Raw genomic sequence first — 9353 nt, 5'->3', positions numbered from 1 at the left:
AAAGGAAGAAGAAGAAAGAGGAAGAAGAAAGGAAGAAGAAGAAAGAAAGAAGAAAGAGGAAGAAGAAAGGAAGAAGAAGAAAAAAAGAATTTTTACTTAAAGAATCTTATTTTTTAATTCCTCCTCCTCTATGTCCCCTTAATCTTATTTTTTAATTCCTTTATACTTAAAGAATTTTTACTACATGCAGGAGTGACATATGGCGGACGATAGAACCGAGCCGCTTAGGGATCCGGAGGCTGAACGTTATTTAATGGGCATCATCAACAACGAGATTCCTTATGTGCCGGGCTCAGAATATGAGCAACAAGAGGATGTAGTCTCTTCTTATCTGAACCTTGACGGTGGAACAGAGATTGTCGATGATCAAGAAGGTGAAGGAACGGACATTGTCGACGGAGGTCAACCGTCAACAACCGACGATCTCGAATTGCAAGTAGCAACCACCTCCGGCGAGGTATATATACATTGAGCCTCTCGTGATACAAACTTACTGAAATATGAATACATATGTATTAACGCGCGCGACTCTCTTTTTTTTTAGCCCTCCGGATCGAGTACGACAAAGCGTGGCAAATCCAAGGCGATGAAAACAGGAGAAACATATGCCATTGAGTTTGTCAGTGAAACCGGCAAGCCCCTACAGCACACCTCAAAGTTTATCAACCAATGCAGAGTCGTTGTTAGAGACAACGTCCCGATCACCGTCCAGGAATGGAAGGAGCCAAAGAAGGCACGTCTTGGTTTCAGTTTTGTCGACAAGAGAACGAAAAAGGATTGCTGGAGAAAGCTTATGGAACATTTCATTCTACCTCCGGAATACAACAAAGTCGATGAATTCGGTAACGAGGTTCCGGGTGGACGTCAGAGGAGGAGGCTAGTTAAAGAGTTCGCTCTTCAGAAGATGGGCGAAGCATTCCGGAACTTCAAGAAAAATTTAACCCGTGACTATGTCAACAAGGGCAAGACACCGGATTTCAATGGACAACATGAGAAACTGAAAGATGATTGGCCAGAATTTGTGAGGCAAAAGCAATCGGAGCATTTCAAGGAAATATCAAAAAAAATAAGGATAATGCGAGTAAGAAAAAGTTCCATCATATTATGGGGCCAGGAGGATACCGCCTTTCGGAGCCTAGGTGGCAGAAGATGGAGGAGGACCTGAGGGTGCGAGGAATCCCTCTAGGTACAGAGGGATGGGACCCAAGGGCCAAAAGCTGGTGGTACGGGCATGGGGGATCGCTAGACCCGGAGACAGGGGTGTGTGTTCACCGGCAGAGACAGTTTGCTCCCACCCAAGCCCTTATTGACGCAATGACCCAAGCTCAAGAGGGCTTGATCAAGTTCAACAGAGAGAAAGACGCACTGACAACAGCCCTCGGGAATGATGAACACGGAGGACGTGTACGAGGCAATGGCAAAGTTCCGTGGAAAGTAGGGTTTTCCCAGGACAATGACCCGTACTGTTACAGAAGCCGTAAGAGAAAGACGGACCGGGATGCAGATCTTATGACGAAGTTTGCATCGGAACTCCATGAGTTGAAGCAGACCGTGCATGAACTAGTGAAAGAAAAATCGGCTGTAGGGCCGCATGAAGATCATGAAGCGGATCGCGGAAGCCAGCAGCGGAGAAGCAGCGTGGCTTCCACGGATGCCCCGCCTGCTGCTAGTGCACCGATGATCGAGATTCGTGCACCGGAGCCTCACTACCCCGTGGATGATGTAAAGGAGATGAAAGAATGTGATCTGCATTATCCCGTGGGGAACGTTTCCACGAAGGTAGCTAGCGGCAGTGCTTTACCCTGTACACCTGGAGCACTCCACCACAACAACCCCATTGCATATGGCTATGCTCGTGTCACGGTGGAAGACATAGTCCAAGGGTTTGAGGACCTGGAGATTGACAAACCTACACCTGAAGGGGAGAGAAGACTTGGAGATGTCAAGCGCCAGTTCATTCTATGGAAAAAGAAGTACATAGTGTTTCCAGGCGAGGCGCCAAGGCTAGCAAGTCCACCCCCCTCCGATGGTGGTGGTGGTGGTGGTGGCGGTGGTGGCGGTGGTGGTGGTCGTGGTGGTTCACCTACACCTCCTTCACGCCATTCGACGCCGTCCCCCGATCCACAACCTCCGGCGGGTACGACGCCCCCCAATCCTCCTCCGGCGGGTACGACGCCCCCCAATCCACCTCCGGCGAAGAAGCAGAAGCAGGCGGACAACAAGGAAACCCGCTCCTAGACTATTAACCCGGACCCTTATGTACCTAAGACCACAAGGGTACCGGAGCCATCACTGAAGCCTCTCCTCCCAAGGCCTGGGGAACTTAGTGAAGCTGAAACCAAATTGGCCGCGTCTGCTGATTATGAGAAATGGAAGGCGGATATGAAGGCGAAAAAAGAGCCTGAGCCCAAGCAAGTATTCACTGAGAAGCAAAAGAAGTGGGCTAAGGATTTTTTGACGACACCGTCCCAAGCCGAGCTGAATATGCCTGACGACTATGGACATGAACTTCGTAGGCAAGCAAAAATATTGAAGGAGGAGAAAGAAGAAAGTAAAAAAAGCGGGAAACAAGTTGACCAGCTCGGGATGCAGAAGAAACAATCGATCCCCCCGCTCATAGTGAAAGCCGGTCCGGAAGAGGACCCCGAGATCATAGCAGCTGCGGCAACACTTGGATTGACTGTAGCGGGTGCCATGAAACAAGCGTCCGAGATGGGTTTGACTCTTCGTGCCTTCTTAGGCCTTGAGGATGCGCCAGTATGTGAGATAGCATTACAATATGTGCGGAATGGGCCTCTCGTCGAGCCTGCGCGGGAAAAGAGTCTACCACCACAAATGCGAAATCTGCTACGTTGGTACAAGCAATTCATAACATGGGCCGACAAAGAATATGTTTATGCGGATGTTACAGATGAGCATCACACCAAACGGTACTCTGTAGAAGTTCATATGAGTGAATTGTTCCAGCTGTTCAATCTGCGCGACCTCGACAAATCTATGCTGAGTTGCTACGTTCTGTAAGTGATTTATTTCTACCTCATCTCGTTCTTCATTGCCTGCACTATATATATATATTGTCCTAACTATATTGTTGCGTACGCTATTATGCAAATTGAAGATTTGGGAATGCAAAATAAGAAACATCCATGATGTTGGGTTCATTGACCCACATATCGTTAATGGACATGTGTTACAACATCACCCCGAAGACGTGGAGAAAGACCTGTACAAGTTTCTTAGAAAGCATCAACTCAAAAGTCATATTCTATTTCCCTACCATTTTGGGTGAGTGTTTCTCTCTTGTGCCCATTCTCTTTTGTTTACTCCATGCATGGTATGTCTAATCGATGAGTTATGCATGACTGTGCATGTAACGTGTCCGCAGGTTCCACTGGATTCTGCTAAATATTGAACTTCACACCTCCAGAGTTCTAATCATGGACTCTATGGATTCGGATCCAAAGCGTTGGGCCGACATGAGAAAAATGCTGCAAAAGTAATTATTTTCAATCATTTGAGCTCTATATCGATCGGTCTCTTTCGTTCATTTCCTAATATCAAGTAACTAATAATTTCCTTATTCATTTAATTTTCTTTGCCCTGTAGGGTTTGGAGACGGTTCTCAGAAGAAATTGTCGGTGAATTCAAACATGAGCTAGATTTCAGAAGGTTAGTTAATGTGGATAAGCAGCCACCGGGGACCAATCTATGTGGATACTATGTTTGTGAGAACATCCGGAGACACACCACTGAGCGGAAGGCATCGGATAGCGTGCGGAACGCGACGAATAACTTGCGGAGGAGGCTTAGTCCAGAAGCTCGCTTCCGACCAATTCAAGAAGAATTAGCAGGATTTTTCATGAGGGAAGTCATCAATCCTAAAGGAGAACACTATACCGAGGACGAAGAAATTTATATGCATACCCGAGATTGAAACTTGTACGAAGTTGTATATGGTCATCCATCCTAATTGTGTATGGAAACTTGTTCGAAGTTGTATATGGTCACCCGAGATTGAATATATATTATATATTCCTCTTGAATTCTTCTTGTTTGAAATTTCATATGCATGTATATAGTAGCGTAAAATATGTGTACTGAAACTTTATCAAAATTAAAATAAAACACAAAATATAATATAAAAGAAATAAAACACTCCAAACTAAAAAGAAACCAGGTTTAGGGGGGCTAAAACCCTAAACCTGCGGAGGAGCCCTTTAGTCCCGGTTGGCCACGAGAACCGGGACTAAAGGTCCTCCGCCCCGACGGACCACGGGCGCCCACGTGGAGGGGCCTTTAGTCCCGGTCAGCCACAAGAACCGGGACTAAAGCCTTTAGTCGCGGTCCGTAAGAGGCGCGACTAAAGAGGGAGGGTCTTTAGTCGCGCATATTTAGTCCCGGTTGCACAGCCGGGACTAAAGGCTGTTGCGAACCGGGACTAAAGGGCTTTTTTCTACCAGTGGTTCCTTCCTAATTGCGTACAACGATAACATTTGGAGCCATGTCAACCTGCCAATGTTCGGAAATTCCAGATTTGTCCTGCTGATCACACAGCGCAAGTTGACGAGGTTCATCATATCTTCACTAGAAAACGTTAATCCCATGCAGTAACCAAAATCTGCCACCTGCATGTGGTAAAGCTTGGTAAAAGCGCCTGGTAAAGTTACGCCGGTTACTGCACCCACCATGAAAACAAAACAACGCAGATGCTTCAACTGACCAATAGAATCAGGGACTGAGATACAGTAATGAGGTTCAATGACCTGTATTTTTATATTCAGTGCCCGCAATTTCCGCAGCCCCGTCAACATAGTGAACATACACGCGAAAAATTCACACGCGTTTGATTCAACGCGTATTACGTCATTGATGATGAGAGTGCGTAAATTCTGCAGTCCAGATATCTTCTTAGTAAGCTTCTCCCTGTCATAAGTCCCAACAAAAAGATAGCGAACATCTTGAGGAACTTCTCCTGTGAAGCCTTTCTCCATCCTGAAGCAATCTCTTCCAGAAACCTCCTCCGCTAAATCACACAGGAGGTCATGTATTGTAAAGTAATCAACCATACCATCATGTCCAGGTTGCAGAAATGAGGCCGACAGCAATTCATTAAAGTACTCCCGAGCAACATCTTCCATTTCCTCTTCAGGCTTACTAGTCTTTATAAATCCTTCTGCCACCCACAACTTGACTAACTCTTCACGTAACAACCGATGTCGTCTCGGAAAAATACTGCAGTAAGCGAAGCATCGCCTGACCTGCTCATCGAGATACTGGTAGCTCCACCACAGAGCTCCCATTGTCTCTTTCAGAAGGTCCCGATCCTTCTCCCTCATCCAAATCTCAACCTTTGGGTTTTTACGGAGACGTGCACCCACTGTTCTGGCTGCTAGAGGTGACCTCTTAAGCTTTTTTGCAATGTCCTCTCCAATCATTTCAAGTTTTCTTCGATCATGGCCACCTACCCTTGCATCTCCAAGTGCATAATACATGAACATTTCAAGGAACATTTCATCATCCAGGTCAGATATTGGAATGCATCTCTCTTGAACAGCACCCAGAGCTAATAATGCATCTTCAGTTCGACTAGTCACCAAGATTCTGCTTCCTGCCTTCCCAACATTCAGCGGAGAAATTAACTTTTGTAGTTCTTCATGGTCTTCTGAATTCCTATTGTTGTGCCAGACATCATCCAGTATCAACAAAATCCGTTTCCCAAGCAGTACCTCCTCCAGTCTTTCTTTTAGGGCGTGAAGACTGTTTAATTTTGGGCACTCTTTCCCAGTAGCACCCTCAAACATGTCCCTGAAAATAGAATCCAACTCAAATTTCTGTGAAACGTGAACCCAGATGACAATCTCGAAATGGCCTTCCTTGTTCTCTTGCTTCTGCTTTTTCTCATGATCATAAATACACCGTGCAAGTGTTGATTTTCCAGACCCAGCGATGCCATGAATACCAATCACAGAATAACATGTACCGCTAACAGTGTTTGCCTGGCACTGGTTTTCCTTCTCATGTAGCATTGCTATGATCATGTGGCGATCCTTATCTCGACCAATTACACGTACTGGAGGACTAATGCCTGCACTGCGTGCATTGGTGGCAACAGCTGGTCTCCCATTATCATTAATTAGACCTGGCAAGTTCAGTTGTTCCAAGACTATACATGCACCACTTATAGCAATTTCTATCTTCTTTAGGCTCTTTTCCAACTCTAATTTTGGCAAACCACTGTCCTGCAAAACCAATAACAGGTAAATCGAGGCAATCAAGAACTTCTCTAGATTTTCTGAGAAAAGCGATTAGCACATGAAGAGAATGAAGGTGACCGTTCATCCTCAAAAAAAAAAGGCAGCTGTGCAACAAAGGTGGGCGAAACCAGTAGTGCAGTGCCCACGTTCCCCTCGCCGTGGTTCTAGGTGTGACAATGATGTGGTCACTGAGACCATCTCTGCACTCCGTACGGACCATACCTCGTTGATCTCCTCCATTATGCATTGCCATGGGTTAATACTTAATACGCCTCGACTCTGTCATATGGTGACTATAGAGATGTATATTGGTGCCGGCCGTCCACCAGGCACCAGCATATGGCGGGTGCGTCTAACCTTTTCCGCTCGGAGCCTATTCGCAAGCCCATTGTTGCATGGGAAACGTTTAAAGCCGGCGCACCGGCTGAAAATTCAGCCGGTCTCCCCGTCACGCTCGCTTTCTCGCATACAACAGCCACGTGCAAAGCTGGGGCCACCAAGAGTCCACGTCTCCTTTTTATCCTTATCTCTTCACAGCTCCATACAACCACTCATTTGCATCTCGTGTTCCACCGCACACAATGAGCGAGATCTCATCTATTCTTCCCCTTTCTGCTCGCCGGCTACGGAAGCCATGCCACTACTGTGCCACCGTGTCTTGTTCAACGCCGGCGAGGTAGTCATCGTCACGCTCCTATCCAGCCGCACCGCGGACCACTCGGAGCGGCCGGAGGTGCTGGGGACCCCGGGCGCCGTGCTGCGACGAGCAGCGGGAGGTGTTGGACCTCGAGCGGACGAGCTGCGACGGGCTTCTCTGGCGTCGATTGGCAGCTTCGACCCAAGCAGCAACCTTCTGCATCCGGTGCTGGAACCAGCGAGTCCCGGTGCTACCACCGGCTGCAGCGATGCTGGAACCAGCTCGACGGCAAGCTGCAACCCGGCTGCGTCGAGTGCTGGAACCAGCGATCTCCGATGCTACTACCGGCTATGTCGGGTGCTGGAACCAGCTTTATTTTTTGCTGGAACTTGCTAATTTTTTTGCTACATGTCTTCTTTTTTGATTTTTGCTTCCTGTGATTTTTGCTTCCTGTGATTTTTGCTGGAACCGGACGTGCCTCGCACCGCCGACATCGTTTTTTTGCTGGAACCAGCTTTTTATTTTGCTGGAACTTGCTACATTTTTTCCTACATCGACTTCTTCATTTTGGTGGTGACGGGTGGTGTTTTTGCTACAACCCGCGACTACAAAAGTTACAACCGATGAGCTTTTTTGCTACGATGGTGAAGGGGTGGCGGCACTGGCGAGCTATTTTTGCTGGAACCACACACTCTTTTTGCTACGACAGGCTATTTTTTTTGCTGCTGCTGCGAGTTTGTACTTTTTTCTGCGAGCTCGTTGTGGGCGTGTTACGACCGGCGACCATGACCGGCGACCGACGCCACCGGAGCTGCGGCCGTCTCCATGGGGACCTGCAATAGCTGGCGCACGCTGCTGCATGGACGACGGTGAGAAACGCAGGAGGCGGCAGCAGCGACGCCGACCTGCTGGGACGACGACGACCGGCGGCGGGGGAGGCGACAGGTGAGACGCGCCGGGCGGTGCTTCGAGGCCCCGGGCGCGTCGCTAGTCCATGGCGGCGTGGTGGAAGCTTTTTTTCTAAAAAGAAGATGACATCTGAATGGAGGGAGGGGAGAGAATCGTATGGCTATGTGACGTTTGATCGGACGATGCTGGTGCGACCGGCCTAAATTTTGGCCGGCGCACCGGCGCCTATCACTCGCCGGTGGCTGCAGAGTTGATATAGCGCATGGTTGTCCCATCGGGAGATGACTATGTCGGGGCTACGCACGGAAGAGGAGCTTGCGGATGAACTCTGATAGTTGGAGGGTGGAACACTCTCGGGTCATCCTAGGATAACTAGGCTAATCTCTACTCTAAGATATACTACTATATAAATTATTGATTCATTGCTTAGTTGACATAGGGCGCATGTCTATCTTATATAGGGGTGTACATGGCTCCAACGAGAGTAATCCTACATCTCCAAAGAACCGTGTTCTATCTCTAACTGTATTTCAAGATCTTACGGTATCTCTTGCTAATTAGATAATTATGGCAAATAAGTGAGAATGCATTATGATTGGCAGCTATAATTCCTAGTTTTTCTCATCAACATATTTTTTTTACGGAACTTATCAACATATATTTACGTGGCACAAAAAGCAGAACACCATCCAAGTATGAGAGCAGTGAAATACCTTATCTTTTAGGGGGGAGCTTGGCATGGCAAACCGAACTTTCTTCTTCAGCGAATCCATCTTACTGCCATCTGACTTGCCATCTTCGATCTGCTTCTTGAGGCGCTGATACTCGATGCTATCCAAGATATCTTCGGCTTCATAGATAGCAGATTTAAGCTTGTCTAACGGTGGCTCCAAATGAACCCTGTAAGTGCTCTCGTCGACTACTTCCATCACCCGCTGCAGGTGTAAAACTTGTATGTCAAGTATCTCCAGCTTCTCTGTTGCGTCAAATTCAAGGAGGGTGAAAGCTTTGTTGAGGAGTCTAGGAATGATGGGTGAGGCGAGCCAACCTACTGCGGTTACGCCCCATCCTACAGCAGCACTAAGGGTAATTGGATCCACCATTGCAAGCTTTCGGAGAGGGGAGAGAAGTCTAGGCAGGCTGGAAGATCAATATGTACATAGATCTTGGCCAATGCAACCGGTGACCTTGAAGACAGCTAGGATACATAAACAATTACAAGTTGAGAGAGATGCTTTGAATGGGAATACATTGTTTCCTGCTGTTTGCTATATAATATAGGCATATGGATCTCAACACGCATGTATACTACTGAGTCTTCTGTAGACTTATGAAATGATAGTAATCAACTTATAATCTGTGTACTGGCCACATGGCATCTGTGGTAAGCTATCATAAAAGGAATCCAAAAAAAATACCATCTCTTTACTGTGGTTTTGTGAAATGATAGTTGGTGTACACAACTCAGTCATCTTAAGACTTTCTAACAATGAATAACTATCCTCCTAAGAAAGAAGAAACAAAAGCATAATGCATAAACAACTAAAAGTTTC

The 9353-nt window shown here is 47.1% G+C and overlaps 1 pseudogene; it reads right to left on the bottom strand.

The window, feature by feature from the left end:
* Positions 1–9146, bottom strand: part of LOC123171411 (disease resistance protein RGA2-like) — a 14900-nt pseudogene extending 5754 nt beyond the window's left edge.
* Positions 9147–9353: the final 207 nt, after the last annotated feature.

Source organism: Triticum aestivum, chromosome 7D, assembly GCF_018294505.1.
Source record: "Triticum aestivum cultivar Chinese Spring chromosome 7D, IWGSC CS RefSeq v2.1, whole genome shotgun sequence".
In the NCBI taxonomy this organism is placed as follows: domain Eukaryota; kingdom Viridiplantae; phylum Streptophyta; class Magnoliopsida; order Poales; family Poaceae; genus Triticum; species Triticum aestivum.
This window is presented reverse-complemented; position numbering and strand designations above follow the sequence as displayed.